General features: G+C 35.9%; 1 pseudogene; it reads right to left on the bottom strand.

Moving 5' to 3' along the window:
• Positions 1-818: 818 nt before the first annotated feature.
• LOC140694452 (protein flightless-1 homolog pseudogene) overlaps positions 819-22,760 on the bottom strand; it is a 212,803-nt pseudogene continuing 190,861 nt past the window's right edge.

The raw sequence follows: 22,760 nt of genomic DNA on the forward strand, positions 1-22,760 counted from the left end.
CTCACTGATATTAATATTTATTCTGAAGAAGAAAAGGAAATATTGGTCAGAACCATCCTTTTCATGTTTCCTCTAACTGCAGTACACAAGAGATATTCAGACACAGATATTAAAAACAGAGTATGTTTAATTTTTTTAAAAGGCTAGTTGGTTTTGAAAATAATCAGCTGAATTTCCCAGTGAGTCATAACTAATTTTCCATTAAAAGTACTTTATACAATATTTAAACCTAACTTTTCTTCCTAAATAAATTAGCACATGTAGATACAGCCTAGCTATAGGAGATGAGTCATCACTGAGGACATCGTGGTCCACCTTGTTGAGTCAACTGAGACTGTTTCCAAGGTCAGTCGTAAAAGACTCCAAGGCAGCCCTTTGGGGATGAGGTGTTTAACTGATAACTCATCAAACTGAAAGCTGAACTCTCCCCCGAAGCTGGAGGGAAGCAAGAGAAACAAAATGAGAGAAGTCTGATCTAAAAACAACAAAGCTGCAGAAACCCTTCACAGGAATCTCTAAACTCCACTGAGATTTGGCAGAAGATCATTTGGATGGATTGCATGTAAAGATGTTAGCAATACAACTTGGCTTTCCAGAGATCACCCTGGGAAGTGAAAGTCAGTGGTGGTGCACAAAGGTGGGGGTGGTGGAGGGGCAGGGTGGGGACTCCAAATCACTCCAGCTCAAGGATGTGAAGTTAGTGTTGCTTTCTGAACCCAGAGCCTCAGATTGGAATTGACTTTATCCCTTCGCTTCCATTTACAGACCGAGCCCAGGGGTCCTTTGACAGTCCATATTTTAGTAGGGCAGAAAAGGTGTTTTTTTTTTTAATATTGAAAATAAAAGCATTTAATATCTCTTTAAAGGGCAACCTCATCTGCTTTATCCCTGGTGGGGGTGCGGGCAGAGCATCATCCGTGAGCTCACACTGCAGGGGTTCCACTGGTCAGGGTAGCCACTGCTGGCCGGGGCAGCAGACAGGCCCTTCCTCTCCCTCCACAGGGCAAGGCATGGGTTGGAGACACCGCCCTAGGCCGGGGCCTGGCGGAAGGCGCCCCAGGCGTGGAAGCAGCGGGTGAAGGCATGCTGCTCGTTGCCCTTGCGCACTAGGCGCAGGCGGCGGGGACGCTCATGCTCCTTGGAGCGCATGTGCTGGATGTACACCTGGCAGGCCTTCAGACTCAACTTGATCTCCACCTGGCTTGTCTGGGTCCCCACCCACATGTAGGCCTCCCGGCCGTTGTCCAAGAGCATGATGTCGTCGTCCGCCAGGTCATCTTGGCAAAAGTCAGAGCACTTCTCAGTCACTGCGAAGTAGCCCTTCTCGTTGGAGCAGCGGAAGAGCCGCGTGTGCTTCATGTACTCTGCGTCCTCGTCGTAGGGCTTCTGGGCCCCGATGCCCACCCAGAAGAAGTTCTCAGGCTCCTCGCCCTCGTTGATGACCTGCTTGCTGTAGGAGGCCTCAAACATGCTGTTCAGAATGTCCTCCGCCAGCTTGGCCTCATCGGGGTCCGACGCCCGGCCCACCCACGCATACACGATGCCCTGGTTGTCCTCGCTCTCAAAGGGGACTTTGAGGATGAAGCAAAACTCAGAGTTCAGGAGGCTGGAGTCGGTGTTGATCTGAATGCACCGTGTGCAGAGGGCGCTGCCGTTGGTGCGAATCTGGTACAGGCTCGGCTGCAGTAATTGGTAATTGGAGTGGGAATCTAAAGGGTTGTAAAACTGATGAATGCAGATGGCTCCAAGAGGCAGTTAAAAATTCAGGAAAGCAGAAAAAATTGCTTGGATGTAGAACTCCTCACTTGGGAATGGTCCAGGAAAAAAGAAGGGCATTTTTTTTAAACCCTTTTCCCTTAGGCAAGTTTAATGGTAGACATAGGGAGACAGGTTCAGGAAATAAAACAGAGGTATCCCAGTTGGCTCTGGCCAATAATAGTGATATAACTTTCCCTGCTCCCCCCCCCCACAGTCATCATCACAGCTCAGATCTTCTGGATTTTCAGATTCTGTTACTATCTCCTTCCAACCCATCCTTCTAAAGCAGCACATCTTCCTCACTCTGGTCCCTATCAAGCTGGATCTCCATCGTCCATAGATTAAAGGCATAGCTTCCGAGTCATGTAAAGACCTTCAGAATCTCAGCACTGCCTCCCTCTTCCTTTTCTCCTGCCAATTTCCCCACACATGAAGCTTCCCATTGTTTCCTGTTCAAGTGCTGGTTTCCCGGAGGCCCATGCCCTCACCTTTCTGCAATGCCTTTTCCTGTTGGTTGGGTGAGCTCCTATGAATTCTTCAAAACTTGCTCCAGCTGTCACTTTCTTTTGGACTTTTTGCATCTCCCCAAGCCAGAGTTCTTTACACCTCCTTGCATTGTCTTAGCATAGTGTACACACAGGCCTCCATTTTTGTTTTCATTTCTCTTTCCTGAACTGAACTGTGACCATTTAGTATTTATCTTTGTGGTCCTGCTCCTAGCAACACATATTTGTGGAATAAATAAATTTCTTGTTACTTAACTGTTGATAAACATAACCTTTGATAAAGTGGGAATGTTATTTCATAATGGCTGCACACTGAGAGAAATAAATGCAGAAGGAAAAAAAAAAACCACTTAAACTACTTTTCCCTTTGGAAGCCAATCCTGTTTTGTACAGGCTACTTTTATTCTGGTCACCTATCAGTACTCAGCCACTGTTTTACATAAACATAGATTGTAGGAGACATAATTGTTTAAGAAGTTGAAGGCAACCATAATAATAAGTTAAGAAAACACAATAGTCCTGAATGGGACCCGAGCAGGACCTAAACAAATCAGACAATGTAAAGATAATGTTCAAGACAATGAGATGACGTTCAGAGATATTTGCCATCATGTGGAAGAAGTATCTATCCATTGTGCACGGGGAGGTCATTCATAGGTAGCCCAAGGCTCAGTTGTGTGTATGACCTAGTCCCCTCACCTTCTGTTTTCATTTTCACTGCTATGGAAAATGCCACCTGTGGATTTTTGTGGAGTCTCCCTGTCTTCGTCCATGCTGTAGTCCCAGACATTGTTCTTCGCTTCTGCTCTACTTTCTTTTTCTCTCTTATTGAAGCTTTGCAGGAACGAAGGGACCATATCAACATAGCACCATATAGATGACACCATATCGACGTGAAAATGAGCGTTGCATATCATTGTCCTAAAATACCAATATGTTATTGGCTGGCTACATGGAGGTGATGTGGAGGGCTGGCCTTCCTTTCCGTGGCTCAGACATTCCGTTTATCTTTTCTTATCATCCTGCTTGGGTTTCCTGCTGAGACCTAAAGTCCTTCCCACTTAATTGCGTAGAATGATTCACTTCTAATTTTTCATATCCTTCCAGATTATGGCCTGAGGTGGGGCGGGCACTCACAGTGAGGTTCAACACAATGAATATATGTTTCTAAATGAAGAGCATCTCCTCTGATCTGATGCTACTCTGCAGGTAGGCACAAGAGACCACAGTCTGTTCGAAGTAGTAATTTTCTGCTTCTGGGTAACCAGAGAAATAGTTGCTTTCTAGGCCCAGAATTTTCTAGAGCCAAAAACGTGAAAGCCAAGAAGGTCTGATTTGGAAGCAGTATTAGAATTCAGACAAACAGGATATATCTATGTCTTTTCTTTTTCTTTTTTCTTTCGTCCATGTTTTCAACAGTTGATCTACATGCTATGAAATCCAGCTGTGTAAAGGCTACATGGGAAGCTATTCTTATAGCATGAACACTGGCCATAACCCCAAAATGAGTCCGGTGCTTCCTGCAGGCTTTAGTTAGCCCTACTCCTCCTTATTCAATAATGCTTTAAGTCTATCCAGTTTAATTATTTACTTTCAGCAAAATTGAACTTAGATGTCTCAAAATATGATCATTAAATATATTCAGCTTTGATTACAATTACAGATTTGTCCAACACACCTCATCAAATTTATGGTTTCTAACAGTCAAACATATTAGCAATAGGACATCCATCCATAACTAGCTAGTCTGTTTTTAAAAATATTGAGAAGTAATACAAATAATTTTAAAAAGCCATAATTAATTGAGTATTCCTGTTTGCCAGTCACCCTTCTAAGCCCTTTGTGAGTAATAGCTGCCTCACCACAACCCTATGAGGTAGGTACAGTTAGCAACCCCATTGTGCAGATGAGGAAACAGAGGCACAAAACGTTCACTAACGTGTCCCAGGAAGGAAGGCATCAGCAGGTGGTCTATTGGGTGACATTTGGCCTATGGGTTTCATGTTGGGTTTTTCTATTCCAAATGAGATGAAGAGACTAAGATCCACAGAAGTGGAGATGTTGTAAAGAGTTGGACTCACATCAGTTGACACCATTTTGGTGCATTTGGCATTATAGTACCGGATCTGAAAAGCTTTGGAGTTTCAATTTTTGAAGAAGGGGTGTGTTTTGCAGCTCTCTGGAAGTAGTCAACAAATGGCAGCCAAGGTATTGCAGTGGCCGTTTGAGTCATCTGTTACTAGGAATATTTTGCCATTGTTTTCAGAAAAGAAGTAATTATTATGTATTAACCTGTGACTGATTCAGGAATGCCATTGGTCATTACAATAAAAAGTTCCACTGCTATGACCCTTTGTTAACCTTAGAAGTGTGGTTTATCATTCTTGTTATATAATTAAGCTTAAACTTTATAGAACAGAGAATGGTATGGAAAAGAAGACAAAATTTCTAAATGTGCAATCATCTTTAATAATCTGGGGCTCTCTGACACCAAGCCACTTTCTGTCTGAGCAAATGACAAGTTAATTTAGAAAAATATAGAGCCATCAAAAAGATCTTCTCATGACAAATTTTCAGTTCAGTTGAAAAAAAAGTCAATTTAACAGTAGCAAATTTTTTTTGTTCTTAATAATAGAAATTGGTTCCTGTTAGCCTAAGCAAGAAGGAAGAATTTAATATGACGGTAGAGGAGGGTGACCTGGGAGCCAATGGCAAAAATGCAGCTGTGACTCAAAAGGGACTAAGAAGGCCAAGGGAAGCCCAGAAAACAGGCTTTCTCTCTGTTTTGTTTCCATGTCTTTCAGCAAATTCTTTTCATTTGGCTGTCTTTGCAAGCCATCGCTGCTATTTCTACTCATAAGCTAATGGCTGTGCCCCAGTTCTCATGTTTATGTAGTTTTCACATAGGGGAACCCAGACCCACGTTGAGAGTTCATTCTTAGTCACAGAGCTCTGATTGGCTGAGTTTGGTTCTGATGCTCAGCCACTGCCAATCAAATGAGTCCCAAGCAGTGGTGCTATGTAACTAAAACATGGCTTAGCAAATCAGAGTGGAGAGCAGGGTACACACCACAAAGGTCTCTCCTGTTACCATGTAAACTAGGTCTCTGCGTGAACCAGCCCTTAGAAATTCAAGGACTATGTCGAATTCAAAGACAGTGACTTTTCTATCCAGTGAGGAATAATTTTAGACTAGATCGTTGAGTGTGTCATTTAGTCAACAAATTTAAAAAATCAGCCTGAATGAACCAAAATGTTCATGTGAGTTTTCTGTAAACCAAAGAATATAATGGATTCCAAAGCTAAGTGAAAGTGTTTTGGATTATTCTTGATACCACACCCTTAATTTGTAGGGATAATTGAGATGCAGCCAAGCTTTCAGTCTTGCTGACGATGCCTAAGATCTAGCTTAAATTAAACTACCACATTTCCTGCTGTAATTGATGGTCAGATCTTTGGAGATGGTAGGGTCTTCAAATGCCTGCATATAATTATATAAATCAACCTAAGGGATGCATGAGTAGAGAAAGAGGAAATCCTTGTCATGTCTTTTGTATTCCTCTAAGACCTGAAAAACTTGCAAGATCATCCAGTTAACGATCCCCTTATTTTACAGACAAAGTGAAGCACAGAGAGGGGAACTGACTGGCCTATTATCCAATGACATTTGAGGGGTGGATCCAGTATTAAAATCCTAGTTTCCAGTCTACTTTTTATTATGTCTTACTATTAATTGAAAGGACTCAAAAACATTTGATAGCACTGCTAGGGTGATATACTTTCACCAGTTTTTAAGTTAATTTTTCCAACATCTGGATTTTACTTATTCAGCCTAATCATTTTTTCAGACCTTGAGTATAAATGCTCTGTATAATTTTCTGGCTAATTCCATTAACTTGTAACAATAACTCAGCAGCACAGATGATTAAATAGTAGAGAAAAATGTTTTTTTTTTATTTTTGCTGTCCATTATTTCAATAGAGAATTACGTTTTCTTAATTGCAGAAGGAATACGAGCAAACATACACTTTGTAAATTGGAGCAAATTTGCTTTTTACTACAAATTGTTAAGAAATCTGTAAGGACAAATGTCCATAATTATATGTTTGTGTTTTGGAACCATGAGAATTCATGACCCATGATGTCGTTTGTCTTTGTTTACTCTACTCCATGAAGACAGGCTCAAGAACTGGGATTTAGATTAAAAAATTAAGGACTGGTTCATCTATTTACCTGTGCACAATGTTCTTTCTCCTTTTATTGTTCACCATGAACAAAGAGGAAATATGACTAAAGAGATTTTACTGATCCAGAGACGGCCATGTTAAATTCTAATATGCATTCTCAAGTCCAAATAATTTGAGGAATGAAGCATGATGATAAACAGGAAATTGAAAAAAAAAAAAAAAGGTAAATGCAATGTGCCAATCTCTCTTGGCCAAGTGGCATGGGGTTAGAGTTCTGAATTCCTGGATTGTAATTTTTTTTCTAAAAATAAAAGGGTTTCCTGGGAAGGATAAATACGTTGATCATCATAATTTTTTAAAAACATTTTAATTAAAATTATTATCAAAGAAAAGCTAAGAATCATAGTATAAAAAATCAAATAGAACTGCAGTGGTCCTGCTCCCTAACACTGAGTCATGTTCCTCAGGAGCAGAAACTTTCAACTCTTAGCTGATTCATCTGAATTTTATCTCCATATTACTAAATATGTTGGAAAAATATCAATTTTTTTTCAATTTTAGATATTATTTTACCAACGGACTCTGTGCACAGCTTTCCCAACCCCTGTCCTCCAGAGTTACAGCTGTGACAGTGTTTGCATAGTCATCATATTATTAGCATGGAATTTTGGCTTATCCAGAAATTACAACACTAGGAAGGTGGAGGTAATAGTGTATGCATGTGTATAAGTGAGGGATGTTATATGTACACCCTTCTTTCACCTTTTCTTTCATCATCAGCCTGAGGGAAGAGAGCTGCTGAATCGCCTAGACAAACGACTGTTGACTTAATAAAAGGCTATACATTGATGAGCATCATTCTTTTTGAAATGGAGGGACTTTAGAGTATCTTCCACTCTTTAGAAATGGGAGCAAGGGCACAGGCACCAATGTGTTCAAGTTTAAAAACTTCATCCAGTTTGAATCTTAGGTTATTATGTATTTTCTAGGTTTACCTTTGATGATAATATTTATCATTTGTAGATCCTATAAAAATAAATATACACTTATATCACTAAGATTTCTCCATTTTTTTGTTGTTTTCAAATAGAATCTGATTAATAAGGCCCAATACTACCTCTCCAAAACTGCTAAAGTGAAATCTGTCCAGACTCAGATAAATGTGAAAACTTATAACAACACCTAAAGTTGATACTGACAGTCCTCATGATGCCATATTTGGGGAAGATTTTCCAGTACCATCATTTTTTTTAACTGAACCAAGAATAACTATAGTGTGTGACACATATTTTGTTACTTGGAATTGTGTAAAACTTGAAAACCTAACAGGGATAATTTTCCTTCCTTATAGCTTGAGCCTTGGGTCAAAAATGAAGAATTTGTCCCATCTAGAAAATTGCATTATCTGTCCTTTAAGTCAAAAGTAACAATTTTTGAGGTAACCGGAAAATGGTTCTAACTCCTTCCAACCCCACCAAGAAACTCCATCAGTGTAAATAATGAGAGGGATTGAACTAGCAGATTGCTTTCTGAGTGGTTTATTCCCAATATGTTAAGTGGCAATACTAGATAAGAGACTGATAAAACCTGGTCATAGTGCATGTTTGAGATGAAAGAGTTTCATACATTATGCTGAGTCAGTGTCAGAGAAATAGTGTATGGAGAGGAATGTTAAGCTTTAATTCAGCAGAAATGTACTAGATTCCTGACAAACATGGAGAAGTGGCTTACGACTTCCTTGAATGCCTGATAGAATGTATTTAAAACATATGGACATTCAGTAAAATGATTGAATATAAAATAAATATATACATAATATTTTTGCATTATGTGGCATCACTCACCATTTAGAAAGCATTAAGTCACTCAGTCAACAAATATTTATTGAATGTTATCTACAGGGCACTGTGAAGATTCTAAAAAAAATTCTGTGCAAAACAGAAAAAATAGAGGCAGCCTAAAATGAACTGAATAAGGAATGTAAAGACCTGTAAGAAGAAGACCAGAAAAGTGAAACAAAACAAACAAACAAAGACGTCTGCTGAATGAAAAATATAGACTTAAGTATAGGGTAAGAGATTTTGTTTCTTTTTATAGGAAGCGTAAAACTATAAAGATGTAGTAGGCAGAATAACACCTCCTGCATCCCCAATTATGTCCTTATCCTAATTCCGGGAACCTGTGAATGTATTATCTTACATGGCAAAGAAGAATAAAGGCTGCTGATGGAGTTAGGATTACTAATCATCAGACTTTAAAAGATGGAGGTGATCCTGGATTATTTGGGTGCGCCTAATGTAATAACATTATGTTAACTACGACTCCCACTTTTTCCTACCACTCCTGCTTCAACCTTATAACTGCCCTTGGAACAAAACCACAAGTGGAACTGGGATGGGGTGGAGTTAGGATTACTCTCTGGGCTGAAATCAACGTAATGGAATGAAAAGTGAATGACACCCTGCATTCAGAGAACTGGGCTCTAGTCCAAGTTCTACAGTGAGCAGCTCTATAGAAAAAGAAATCGTTAAGTCAAAAGTGTGATCAAATAGATGATACCTGAGAAGGACTCAACCAGCTGTTGAATGGCTCTGAAGATGCAGAAAGGGACCCCAAGCCAAGGAATATGACAGCCTCTAGAAGTGGGGAATGACCGTCAACAGACAGCCAGCAAGAAAATGGGAACCTCTGTCCAAAAATCACAAGGAGCTTAATGCTACCACCAATCCAAATGAACCAGGAAATGAATCCTTCCCTAGAATATCCAGAAAGGAGTGCAGCCTTGCCAAAACCTTGACTTTAGCCCAGTGACATCCACTTCAGACTTCTGACCCGTAGAACTGTAAGACAGTAAATTTGTGTTGGTTTTGATGTTAAATTTGTGATAATTAACAGCAACAACAGAAAACTAGCACAAAAGCTATGAATTCTTTCCAAATTAATTTACAGCATTTAAACTACTAGTCTAACCAGAGTCCCAAGGGGATTTTTTTTCAATTTTACAATTATCACCCTAAAATTAATCTAAAAGGAAATATGAGAACAAGTATAGTCAAAAGTTTTTGAAATAGAAAAGTAATAAAGACAATGTTTAAAACCTGTTAAATATATTAAAATGCTACAATAATTAAGACATTCTGGAAGTAGCACTGGGACTAGGCAAATTAACAGAAAATAATTGAGTGGGCATGATTTTTTTCTTTATATACTAATAATCATAATATATGAAAACTCTATACAAATCAATAAATGAAGAATGAACACATCAATAGAATATTAGTAATTGACACAAACATGAATATATTTAAAAATCTTAGTTTTAATAAGAACAATGAAAATTAAAATTATGTTTATCAAGATTTTAAAGTACTCATATGTTTGTTTTATTTTATCATAAGGTTTAGAATTTTAAACATTTTTAAGACTATTAATTCAGTGGCCTTAGTATAGTCCCAATGTTGTGCAACCATTCCCACTATCCATTTCCAGAATATTTTCATCATCTTAAATGAAGATATATACCTATTAAACAACACCCCTTCTCCCCTCTTCACAGCTCCCAGTCAACTCTATTCTACTTTCTGTTTCTATGAATTTGCCTAATCTAGATACCCTCTATAAGTATAATCATATAATATTTGTCCTTTTGTGCATGGCTTATTTTACTTAGCATAATGTCTTCAAGGTTCATCCATGTTGTGATATATATCAGAATTCTCCCTTTTTTAAGGCTGAATAAATATTCCATTGTATGTATAAGCCACATTTTGTTTATCCATTCGTCTGTCAGTGAACAGTTGGGTTGTGTCTACTTTTTATAACTTTTAGATATTGTGAATAATGCAGTTATGTTGGTGTGTAAGTATCTGAATCCCTATATTTTCAGTTTATAACGAGAAGTGAAATTGCTGATCATTTGGTAATTCTATGTTTAAATATTTGAGGAACCACCATTTTGTTTTCTACAGCAGCTTTGCCAGTTTATATTCCCACTAGCAATGCACAAAGGTTCCAGTTTCTCCATATATTAACCAACACTTTTTATTTTGAATTTAAAAAAAAATAATAGCCACTGTAATGTGTGTGAAGTGTTATCTTATCTGAATTTGATTTACATTTTCTTAATGATTGATAATGTTGAACATCAGTTTTAGCCCTTAGGGAAGGTCTTTGATCCATTTTGAGTTAAAAATTATATACAGTATAGGGGTCCAGCTTCATTTATTTGAATATGGATATTGCACTATTTGTTGAAAATACAACCCTTTCCCTATTGAATGGTTTTGGCACCCTTGTCAAAAATCAGTTGGCCAAATATATGAAGGTTTATTTCTGGGATCTCTATTCTATTAATTGATCAATATATGCGTCCTTATGCCAGTACCACACTATTTTGATTACCTTTGATTAGTTTTGTAGTAAGTTTTGAAATTAGGAAATAGGAGTCTTCCAACTTTGTTATTCAATTTCAAGATTGTTTTGGTTATTCAGCCTTCCTTGAGTTCCACAAGAATTTTGGAATGGGTTTTCCTATTTCCAGAAGATGCCATTGAAATTTTTATAGGGATTTCATTGAATCTGTAGATCACCTTAGGCAGTATTTTTTATCTCATTTTCTTAATTTCCTTTTTGAATTGTTCATTGTGTATAGAAATGTAACTGGCTTTTACATGTTGATTTTGTATCCTGTAGCTTGTTGAATTTCTTTAGTAGCTTCATATCATTTTATTGTGGAATCATGGTTTTCTACATATAGAATCATGTGACCTGAAAAAAAGATAATTTCTTCCTTTCTAATTTGGGTGACCTTATTTCTTTTTCCTGCCCAGTTGCTCTGGCTAGAAGTTCCAGTGTTATACTGAATAGAAATGGCAAAGCAGGCATTCTTGTCTTGTTCCTGATCTCAGGAGAGAAGATTTTAACATTTCACCATTGAGTATTATATTAGCTCTGGATTTTTTTTGCATAACTTTATCATGATAAGGAAGTTTCCTTGTATTCTTAGCTTATTAAGTGTTTTTCCAGAAAGGCTGATGAATTTTGTTAAGTGCATTTTCCAGCATCGAGATGATTGTGTAATTTTTCTTCCCTTCATTCTATTAATGTGGTATATTGCATTGATTGATTTTTATATGTGGAACCATCCTTGCATTTGGGAAATATATCCCATGTGGTCATGATGTATAACCCTTTTAGTATGCTGCTGTATTTGGTTTGCTAATATACTGTTGAGGATATTTACATCAATATTAATAAGAGATATTGTTCTGTACCTTTCTTTTCCTGTAGTGTCTCTCTGGTTTTAGTATCAGGACAATGCTGACCTCATGGAGTGGATTAGGAAGTGTTCTCTTCAATTTTTTTGAAGAGTTTGAGGAAAAATGATGTTAATTCTTCTATAATGTTTAGTAGAGCTCACCAATGAAGCCACCTGGTTCTGGACTTTTCTTCATTGGGAGGTTTTTGAGTACTGATTCTGTCTCCATACTTGTCTATAGTTTTTTCCCTTTTTATGAATCAGTTTTGTAAATTATGTGTTTCAGGAAAATTTCTATTTCATCTGGACTATCCAATTTGTTGACATATAAATATTCATAATATTCTCTTATAATCCTTTCATTTCTATAAAATCAGTAGTAATGTCTTCACTTTCATTTTAGAGTTTAGTAATTTGAGACTTTTATTTTAGCTTTATTCAGGTATAATTGGTATACAAAAAATTGTATACGTTTAATGTGTACATTTTGTAAGTTTGGGCATATACACACACCCATAATACCATCACTGCAACCAAAATACTAAACATATCCATCATTCCCTAAAACGTCCTTGTATTCTTTGTGGGTTTTTTTTGGGAAGAACACTAACATGAGATCTAATCTCTTAATGTATTTTAAAGTGCACAATGGTGTATAGTTAACCATAGGTTCTAGGTTGTATAGCAGATCTCTGGAACTTACTCATCTTGCATAACAGAAACTTTATACTCATTGTAAAACAGTTACTCATTTCTCCCTTCCTGTAGCCCCTGGCAACCATCATTCTTTTCTCTGCTTCTGTAAGTTTGACAGTTTAGATAACCTCTTACAAGTGGAATCATGCATAACTTGTATTTCTGTGACTGGCTTTTTTTCACTTAGCATAATGTCCTCTAGTATTTCCTTATTTTTAAATGCTGAAAATATGAAAATATTCTATTATGTATGTATATATGATTCATTTCTCTGTCTATTTATTTGTCAGTGGACATTTAAGTTGTTTCCATATCTTGACTATTGTGTATAGTATTGCAGTGAACATGGTGGTACAGATATCTCTTCCAGATCCTAATTTCAATTCTTTTGGATGTGTACCCAGAAGTGGGATTGATGGATAATATGGGAATTCTATTTTGAATTTTTTAAAGAACCTTCATATTGTTTTCCATAGTGGCTGCATCATTCTACATTCCTGTCAACAGCATATAAAGGTTCCAATTTCTCTACGTCCTAACAGTTATTATCTTTTTTTCCCCCATAATAGGCATCCTAAGAGATGTGAGTTGATACCTCATTGTGGTTTTGACCTACATTTTCACTGATGACTAAAAATGTTGAGTCCCCAAAATTTGTCAATTTTGTTGATCTTTTCCAGAAGCCAGTTTTTGGTTTTTTATTTTTCTCTGTTGTTTTCCTCTTCTCTATTCTGTCTTTCTCTGTTCTAATATTTATTATTTCTTTCCATCTGCTAACTTAAGATTTAATTTGCTCTCATTACTCTAGTTCCCTCAGATGTAAAGTTAGATTATTGATTTGAGATCTTCCTACTATTTAAATATGCATTTATAGCTATAAAATTTCCTTTTAACATGCTTTTGGAGCATCTCATAAGTTTGATACATTGTATTTCATTTTCATTTATCTCAAGGTATTTTCTAATTCCTCTTGTGTTGTCCCTTTTGGCCCATTAGTTGTTTAAGAGTGTGTTGTTCAATTTCTACATATTTAAAAAAAATTCCCATTTTCCTTGTTATTGATTTCTAGTTTCATTATATTATGTTCAGAAGGTATACTTTTATGCTTTCAGTCCTTTTAAATTTATTAAGACTAGTTTTATGGCCTAACGCATGGTCTGTTCTGGGGAATATTCTACATGGACTTGAGAAAAATATATATTTTGCAGTTGTTGATTGTTGATTGCAGTTGTTGTTATTTTGTATATGCCTGTTAGGTCCAGTTGATCTGTAGCGTTGAGTTCAAGTCCTCTATCTGCTTTCTGATCTTTTGTCTGGTTGTTCTATCCAGAATTGAAAGTGGGGTATTGAAGTCTCCAATCATTATTATGTTGCTGTCTATTTCTCTTTTCAATTCTGTCAGTTTGTTTCATGTTTTGGTGCTCTGGTGTTTGGTACATATGCTGTAATTGTTAGATCTTCTTGGTGAATTAAACCTATATCAATATATAATGTCCTTTGTTTATTGTAACAGTTTTTGGCTTAAACTCTCTTTTTCCTGATATTAATATACCCATTCACCCCTGGTCTCTTTTGGTTATCGTTCACATTAAATATCTTTTTGTCTATGTTTACTTTCAATATATTTGTATTTTTAGATCTAAAGTGAATTTCTTGTACATAGCATATAGCTATATCATGTATTTTTATCCATTCTACCAGTTTACCCCCTGTATTATGGCTATTTCCTATTTGTTTTATTTATGTCTTATAGGTTTTTTAATACCTAATTATCTCAATTATGGCCTTTTGTGTTTAGTTGATTCTTTCTATTGCAAAGTTTTAGTTATTTTCTCATTTCCTTTTGTGTATATGTTACAGACATTTTCTTTCTTCTTACAATGAGGATTATCTATAACATACTAATTTGCCCATATACTTACCCTTACTGGATATCTTTATATCTTCATATGGCTTTGAATTTCTATTGAGTGTCACTTCATTTCAACCTTAAGAACTCCCTTTAGCACTTCTTGTAGGAAAGATGTAGTGACAAAGAGCACTCTCAGTTTTTATTTTTCTGGGAATATCTCTCTCATGTTTGAAGGACATTTTTGCTGGATGTATAATTCTCATTTAACAGGTTTTTTTCCCAATGTTTAAATATATTGCCCTGTTGCTTTCTGGTCTGCAAGGTTTCTGCTGAGAAATCCACTGATAAACTTATTGAGAATTTGTAGTATGTAAATGAGTTGTTTCCCTTGATACTTTCAAGAGTCTTTGTCTTTTAACAGTTTGTAATGTATCTTGGTATAGATCTCTTCGGATATATCTAATTTGGAGTTCACTGAGGTTTTTGGATTTGTAGATTCATGTCTTTCCTCAAATTTAGGAAGTTTCAACCACTATTTCTTCAAATAATCTTTTCTGTCCTTTCTTTTTCTCTTGTCTCTCTGGAGTTCTTGCTTATATTGATCAGCTTGATGATGTCTCACAAGTCCCTTAGGCTGTCTTCACCTTTCCTTTTTTTCTTTTTTATGTCAGACTTGATGATTTCAACTGGCATATCATTAAGTTCACTGCTATTTCTTTTCTGTGATTAAATCTGCTGTTGAAACTCTAGTAAATTTTTTATTTCAGTTATTGTACTTTTCAGCTCAAGAATGTCTATTTCATTCCTTTTTATAATTTCTTTCTCTTTGTTGATGTTCTAATTGTTCTTGTATCCTTTTCTTGATTTCCTTTAGTTCTTTGTGTTTTTCTTCAGCTCTTTGAGCATGTTAAGACAGTTGTTTTAAATTCTTGGCCTAGTAAATCTATGTCTAGGCTTTTTCATGAATAATTTCTGTCAGTTTATTTTATTACTTTGAATGAACCATGTTTCTTTTTTTCTTTGTATCCTTTATGATTTCTTGTTGAAAATTGGGTATTTAATTATTATAATGCAATAACTGTGAAAATTAGATAAATTTCCTTCCCTATGGTTTGCTGTGTTTGTTTTGTTTTGTTGATTGTTGATGGCTGTAGTATGTCTTAAAATTGTTCCAAAACTTTTTTTTGCAAAGGCTATTCCTTGTCATATATATGAAGTCTCCATTTCCTTAGCTCATATTCAGCTAATGTTTTGACAGATATTTCAAGGAAATATCTTGAATGAAAGGAGCTGAAATTGACAAACAAAAGTTCCAACCCCATCCCCCCAAAAAAAGAGTGAGCAACCTCCTCTCTGTCTTGCTGATTGTGTTTGTGCTGGAGCAGTTCTTTACCTTTTAGCTGTATTTGAGCCTAGGAACCAGATGGAAGCTGAAGATCTTCTCAAGCGTTTTCTGAGTATGCATTCTGTTTGGACCATCATTTGGTTTTCAAGGTTTTCCCACATATGTTGCTGCTTTCGAATGTTCTAATTTCCCAGAGTCACACCCCAGATTATATGGACCTTAGATGGTCTGTTGTGTCTTCACTCAGAATCTTATGCCCCAGGCATATGTAGGTATATAGTCTCATTGTAGTTTTTATGAGAAGTGCCTAAGACTTTTCCAGCCTGTGTTCCAAGTTATATGAGACAGAGATGAGTGAGTCAGGCCTTCAGGTATCCCTAGACAGTGTAGAATAAATACACAGTAATTTTCAAATAAGATATGCTATGCTCTTGCTGGTTCAAGATGTGGGCCTAGGAACTGGTTTGCTGCTGCTCAAGACCAGGAACATCTCAGCCACACCATGGAGGGTGAAAATTCCACGAAACTTTCCAACAATTTTGAAGATGGCTTTTTCTTGATTGAATGTTTGCTTAGTTGCCATAAATCTCTGATTGCTTTTTAGAGCTCCTTCAAAATTTTTTTTCAGACAGCTTATGGTTGATTTTTTTGTTATATTTCTGTAGGTGAACAGGAGTTACTTGCTCTGCCATTTTGCTAATCTGTATTTCCCTACAAAGTTTCTTACAAGTGTTAATATCCAGTATTGGCTAATGTTTGGTGACAGTTAGGCATTCTGATATACTGTTTGTAAAAATGGAAATTAATATGCTTTCTGGAAGGGAAGTTAGATATATATATTAATTATTTTAAATGCTTATACTCCTTGACTCAGTAAGTATGCTTCTAGGAAATTGAAAGTTGTTGTGATATAATGTTAAATGGAAAATGTGCATATAAAATTGTCTATAGTATATAGTATAATATCAATTCATACATATCTATATATCACTATTTTGATCTATCTGTTATCAATCTATCTGTCTGTCTATGTCTTTACTTTTAGGACCAGGCAAAAAGGTCTGTGGATTGGTTCAAGTTTGAAAACTGGAAAGACTTATGACTTAGATCAGCTTAAGTGGTTTTCATTTTAATTTGATTACTGAAACTGTTAATAATATGTGCAAATGATGCAGTAATTAAAGGACAGAAATGGAAGACTGACTCAGTTGCCTGATGTCTCCCTAGCAACTAATTGAACTGTGTACAAAATTTGGAGATGGAAGAAAAAATGCAGGGGCTGTCTTTCATAAAAATGAGGAGAAAGAAAGATACGTCTGAATATTTAATGGTTTAACTATTTGCAAATAAGGCAAATCATGACTTAGTCCACAGTCACATGTATCTATTTTCTCTTTCTTATTGCAGCCTTGTGTTTACAGCATGCCTGGCCAATGGCCTATCATAATTACTTCAGAAGCATTAAAAAATTGTGTTAGAAAAAATGTTTTCAATGCTAAATACAGTTTTTTTAACATCATAGTAAGAAGCAAGCCTCTGTCATATAATATTTTAACCAAAGAGTATGAATAGTCTTCTCACTCAGCATTCTACCCAAGTATAGAAAATATATTGATATTCTAACCTAGATAATAGTATAACCTCAGGATAGTGAATGAAAAGGGGTCTTTTTAAGTTGAATTACATCTTTTCTACCTCAAAGGAAAATCAAAGTGTCTGTAATTTCACTTGTTTTGTTCTTCCCTTTAGAAGCATCCGTGGTATGTCATCACGTAATAGGAAAATCTCACCAGTAGCATCATGAATAATGGATCTTCTAATGCAGTCATTCTATTTTTCTTTTTTCAAAGTCTGTTGAATGGAAAAATAAATGAAAGAACATGTCTAGAGTATTTTATTTTTCACTTTGCTAAGAATAATTTGGTATTTTAACTCCTGGAAAGAAAAGAGAGATTCTATAGATTGCTGCCAAATTTCTAGACCTTTCTAGTAATAGAGATGAAGATGGTTTTGTGGAGGACTTTTTTAAAAAAATTTTTATTGATTTATAATCATTTTACAATGTTGTGTCAAATTCCAGTGCAGAGCACAATTTTTCAGTCATACATGAACATATATATATTCATTGAGACATTTTTTTCTCTGTGAGCTACCATAAAATCTTGTGTATATTTCCCTTTGCTATACAGTATAATCTTGTTTATCTACTCTACAATTTTGAAATCCCATCTATCCCTTCCCATCCTCTGCCCCCTTGGCAACCACAAGTTTGTATTCTATGTCTATGAGTCTATTTCTGTTTTGTATTTATGCTTTGTTTTTATTGGTTTTGTTTTTTGCTTTTTTATTAGATTCCACATATGAGCGATCTCATATGGTATTTTTCTTTCTCTTTCTGGCTTACTTCACTTAGAATGAGATTCTCCAGGTGCATCCATGTTGCTGCAAATGGCGTTATGTTGTCAGTTTTTATGGCTGAGTAGTATTCCATTGTATAAATATACCACCTCTTCTTTATCCAGTCATCCGTTGATGGACATTTAGGCTGTTTCCATGTTTTGGCTATTGTAAATAGTGCTGCTATGAACATTGGGGTGCAGGTGTCATCCTGAAGTAGGGTTCCTTCTGGATATATGCCCAGGAACGGGATTCCTGGGTCATATGGTAAGTCTATTCCCAGTCATTTGAGAAATCTCCACACTGTTTTCCACAGTGGCTACACCAAACTGCATTCCCACCAGCAGTGTAGGAGGGTTCCCCTTTCTCCACAGCCTCTCCAGCATTTGTCATTTGTGGATTTTTGAATGATAGCCATTCTGACTGGTGTGAGGTGATACCTCATTGTAGTTTTGATTTGCATTTCTCTGATAATTAGTGATATGGAGCATTTTTTCAATTGCCTATTGATCATTTGTATTTCTTCCTTGGAGAATTGCTTGTTTAGGTCTTTTGCCCATTTTTGGATTGGGTTGTTTGGTTGTTTCTTAATGAGTCGTATGAATTGCTTACATATTCTGGAGATCAAGACTTTCTCAGTTTCATTTGCAAAAATTTTCTCCCATTCCATAGGTTGTCTTTTTGTTTTACTTATGGTTTCCTTTGCTGTGCAGAAGCTTGTAAGTTTCATTAGGTCCCATTTGTTTATTCTTGCTTTTATTTCTATTGCTTGAGTAGACTCTTCTAGGAGGACATTTTTGAGATGTATGTCAGATAATGTTTTACCTATATTTTCTTCAAGGAGGTTTATTGTATCTTGTCTTATGTAAGTCTTTGATCCATTTTGAGTTGATTTCTGTGTATGGTGTAAGGGACATAATAAAAGCTATACATGACAAACCTACAGCCAGCATAGTACTCAATGGTGAAAAACTCAAAAGCTTCCCACTAAAATCTGGGACAAGACAAGGATGCCCACTATCACCACTCTTACTCAACATAGTCTTGGAAGTCCTAGCCACAGCAATCAGGCAAGAGAGAGAAATAAAAGGGATCCAAATTGGAAAAGAAGAGGTAAAAGTGTCACTATATGCCAACGACATGTTACTATATATAGAAAACCCTAAAAGGTCCACACAAAATCTGCTAGAGCTGATCGAAGAATTCAGCAAGGTAGCAGGGTACAAGATTAACGTTTAAAAATTGGTCGCATTTCTTTACACTAATGATGAATCAACAGAAAAAGAGAGTAAATAAACAATCCCCTTTAAAAGAGCACCCAAAGTAGTAAAATACCTAGGAATATATCTAACCAAGGAGGTGAAAGTATTATACACAGAAAACTATAAACCATTGATGAAGGAAATTAAAGAAGACTTTAAAAAATGGAAAGATATCCCATGCTCTTGGATTGGAAGAATCAATATTGTTAAAATGGTCAGACTGCCCAAGGCGATCTACAGATTTAATGCAATCCCTATGAAATTACCCAGGACATATTTCACAGAACTAGAACAAATCATAATAAAATTTATATGGAACCATCAAAGACCTAGAATTCCCAAAGCATTCCTGAAGAGAAAGAAAGAAGCTGGAGGAATAAATCTCCCAGACTTCAGACAATACTATAGAGCTACAGTCATCAAGACAGAATAGTACTGGTACAAAAACAGACATACAGACCAATGGAACAGAATAGAGAGCCCAGAAATGAACCCACAAACTTTTGGTCAACTCATCTTCGACAAAGGAGGCAAGAATATACAATGGAATAAAGACAGTCTCTTCAGCAAATGGTGTTGGGAAAACTGGACAGCAACATGTAAAGCAATGTGGAGGACTTTTTATTAGACATGGAGATAATAAAATTATACAGCCTAGTATAACTGTAGTAGATTCCAGTATTGTAAACATTTTGAACCATTTTTGATGAATTGCCTATATAATTAATTAAACTTTGTTCAGGTGAGCATGCTTCAACATACAGAAGTTACATATTTTGTTGTATGTAAGTTGAAGACTGAGCTTTTATGTAAGAATGAACATTGAAGAGTAAAATTATTTCAACTTAACTCTTCCTATTTGAATCCCACTGAGAACATCAAAAAGAAAATAAAATAGAAAAGAAAACTCATTCTTCAATGACATAAACATGGACAAATCCTAAATTGTCTAAATCATAAGTTTAAGAAAATGAATACAAAATACTGTGAGATTTGGCTGAAAAGGATGGTCACAAAATGATCTTCAAGAACTCAAGAAAGGAGAGGAAGAGGGAACTAAAATATGCTCCTTCAGAACTTAGGCAGTCAATAGATTTCCCTGAAAATAAGTGTCAGTATCCTTAAGAGTTTAGCTAATGATCCTTGATTAGAGTGCCCATATCTATGACTACACCAATCTCCTTAATCCAGCAAATTGAGAGGAGTAATTCCCCTAAGCAAAATATTTAAGGAAGTGCTAAGAGATAGAAAGCATGATCATAGACCTTCATTGAAACTGCTGACTGCTCCCCTCATTCCCTTCATGCTTTCCAGAGTATTTTTCAGAAAATAGATGACATATAAAACTTCCTTCTTTCAAAGATAACTAATAACCAAGGAGTAATCTCCATATGATTATCTACATATTTCAGTTAAAAGTAAGGAAAAGCAGGTACGCAAAATATAGATACCGACTATAAATTAGAAATGGAAATTTCCCAGAAAACAGGAAATTTTAGGACAAATAAATATCCATAGACTCAAGGAATTTCCTGGAGATATAATTTTGAAACAAGAACAATTTAAAAGAATTCAAAGAAGAGACAAAAGTTGAAAAAAGATAGTAGGACAACAGAAGGAGATGGAAAGTGAGCGAGCATAGCTCAAGGAAAAAAAAATAGAAAGGGATAATTAAACCATTAGAGCAAAGGAAATCACATTAAAAGCTATACTACAATTGTAAATACAATTGAGAACACAATTATGGTAATGAAATTTGGATATGTGAGAGTTGTCAAAGTTAGTTTAGGAAAGAAAAAGATGTTTGTGATTAAAAAGGAAAAAACATTGCTATGAAAGACAAGCGGTAGAGATCCAACATATTCACAGTTGATTTTCCTGAAGGGAGTGCTGAATAAATGAAATAGACAAACCGTTGTAAGGTATTCTAGAATGAAATTATCCTGACTTAGAGATTTCAGTCTACAGATCTATGGCTGCATCAGTATATATATGTTTTAAAAAAGGAAATACAAAACCTCAGTGGCATACAAGTGTTCAATTGCTCATGTAACTGAGTGGTCAGCTAGGCAGTTCTGCTGATATTGGTTAGGTTCACTCATATTTCTGGATTTTGCCTGCTGTTGGTTGATATAGGGTGTTCTTGACTGTGGCAAGTGAAGGACTTGGTTTTGCTCTGTGTCTCTCATCCTACGTGAGGGTTAGATGGCCATGTGCTTTTGGCTATGGCAGAGATGCAAGAGAGAGAAGTTTCCAGAATGCACATTTCAAACCTCTGACTGCATCATGTCAGCTAATATCCCACTGGCCTAGGCAAGTCACATTTGAGACCAAGATCAAGGGTGGGACAGATCAACCTTCCCACATGTAATAACTTCATAGCTACATGGTGAAGGGTTTGCTTACAAGGAGGGGTGAAAAAACAGTGTCATCACTGCATTCTACTATGTACTGTTTTTAAGGAAAATTGATGTATTTCAACATCAGGACATATCTGAGTGAAGTTATGGAATGTCAGTGATAAGAAATAATTAAGGCATCCAGAGATGATAATCAAGCCACTTACAATTGGTTCAGTATATCAGAGAATATGAAGTTCTGAGGTAGTAATTTCCAATAGCAATATAATGCAAGTCATGTAAGTTTTAATTTTCTAATAGCCACATTAAAAAAATAAAAAGTAACAGGTGACATTTATTTTAATAATGTACTTTATGTAAGCCGGTATATCTAAAATATCATTTCAATATGAAATCAATACAAAGATTAATAATGAAATATTTTATACACTAAGTCTGAAATCTGCTGTGTATTTTACACTTATATCACATCTCAATTGATTTAGTCACATTTCACATGCTCAGTAACCACATACGGTTAGTGGCTACTCTATTGGAAGGCAGAAGACATTCTCAAATATGCAAGAGCTTACAAAATTTAGTGCCCATGGGCTTTAAAAAAAAACAAACCAAAACAGACAGAAAATATACTCTACTTGATGATGAAGTTTATCATGGCTTTTCCATTCCTTGCTTTCCATTCCTTCCTTCCAAGGAATGGAAAAACCATGATGAAAGGACTGGTGGCATGCACTGAATCCTTTTCATTTTTTGATAGAATTAGAACAGATCAACCATGGAGATAGTGGTTGCTTGAAATGGCTATACAAATTATACAATCATTTTTATATTATCAAAGTTCATTACTAATGAAACTCAGGAATTGAGGGTAGGTACTTTGGGAGAAATGTGGGCTAGTTTTTTATTTCCTAACAGGAAGTTAATAGACACTATGCCTAATAAAAGGCATATGTACCAGGCACTGTTCAAAGTACTTGGTAGGAATGATCTCATGCAATCACCATAATAATGTTAGGAGACAGGTATTACTATTTTTCTAATTTTGAAGATAAGGAAACTGAAACACATATAGGTTGAGTAACTTGCCACCTTGGTAAGTGGTGGAACAAGGTTTCGGACCCAGAAAATCTGATTTTGAGT

Source organism: Vicugna pacos, unplaced genomic scaffold (assembly GCF_048564905.1).
Source record: "Vicugna pacos unplaced genomic scaffold, VicPac4 scaffold_21, whole genome shotgun sequence".
Classification (NCBI taxonomy): Eukaryota; Metazoa; Chordata; class Mammalia; order Artiodactyla; family Camelidae; genus Vicugna; species Vicugna pacos.